Source organism: Sceloporus undulatus, chromosome 9, assembly GCF_019175285.1.
Source record: "Sceloporus undulatus isolate JIND9_A2432 ecotype Alabama chromosome 9, SceUnd_v1.1, whole genome shotgun sequence".
NCBI lineage: Eukaryota > Metazoa > Chordata > Lepidosauria > Squamata > Phrynosomatidae > Sceloporus > Sceloporus undulatus.
The window spans coordinates 20,631,887-20,632,856 of NC_056530.1; positions in this window are offsets into that span (position 1 = coordinate 20,631,887).

The following is a 970-nucleotide window of genomic DNA, read 5'->3' on the forward strand; positions in this document are numbered from 1 at the left end:
ACCCATTGTGGGGTTTTCTTGGCAAGATTTGTTCAGAGGAGGTTTGCCATTGCCTTCCCCAAGGCTGAGAGAGTGTGACTTGCCCAGGGCCACCCAGTGGGTTTAAATGGCCAAGCTGGGAATCGAACCCTGGTCTCCAGGAGTTGTAGTCCAAGCTCAAACCACTATGCAACACTTCCTACATCCTATGAAATTCATGGGGTAGCCATAAATCGACAAACGAAGACCCACAACTATTGTATTATTGTATTTTTATATATCCCGCTTTCTGCAAAATTGGAACTCAAAGCAGCTTACAGTTTAAAAGAGCAATACAGTTAAAAGCATATACATTGAGCATTAAAATATAATTAAACCATTACACACAAACACAGCCATCTTCTCACACCCATAGCTATACTTTGGCCTTTATTTATTTATTGCATTTACATCCCTTCTTTCTCCAAAAGCAAATGGTATCTAAATGCGGCTTACTATAATTTAACAAAAGGAATGAATGGCAACCTTATTGAGCACATGGTTAAAAGCATGCTCTTCACATCCCTGGTTTGTTTTAACTGGGGGTCCTAAAAGTCCCAACCAGCTTCACCAGGGGTTCTGGGGAAAGTCCAAAACATTATATTTTGGGAAGCGCTGGGCTATGGGAAGACCAATTTTTTCTTTTAATTAGTATTTTATATTATTGTTTGTTTTATATTGCTATTGTTTTAAGTTTATTACTTTTTATGACTGGGATGGGGATTAATTAGAAATGTGGATTTTAATTGCATACTGAATTTTTATTATTCCATTTGTTGTAACTCGCCTTGATCTACAGGGAGAAGTAGATCAACTCTCAATCAAGCCTTTGAGAACTGCTCTGAGAAATACAAGAGGAAGGGTGCAGCTGCAGCTCAGGCCTGTTTGTAATAATAATAATAATAATAATAACAACAACAACAAACAGGCCTGAGCTGCAGCTGCACCCTTC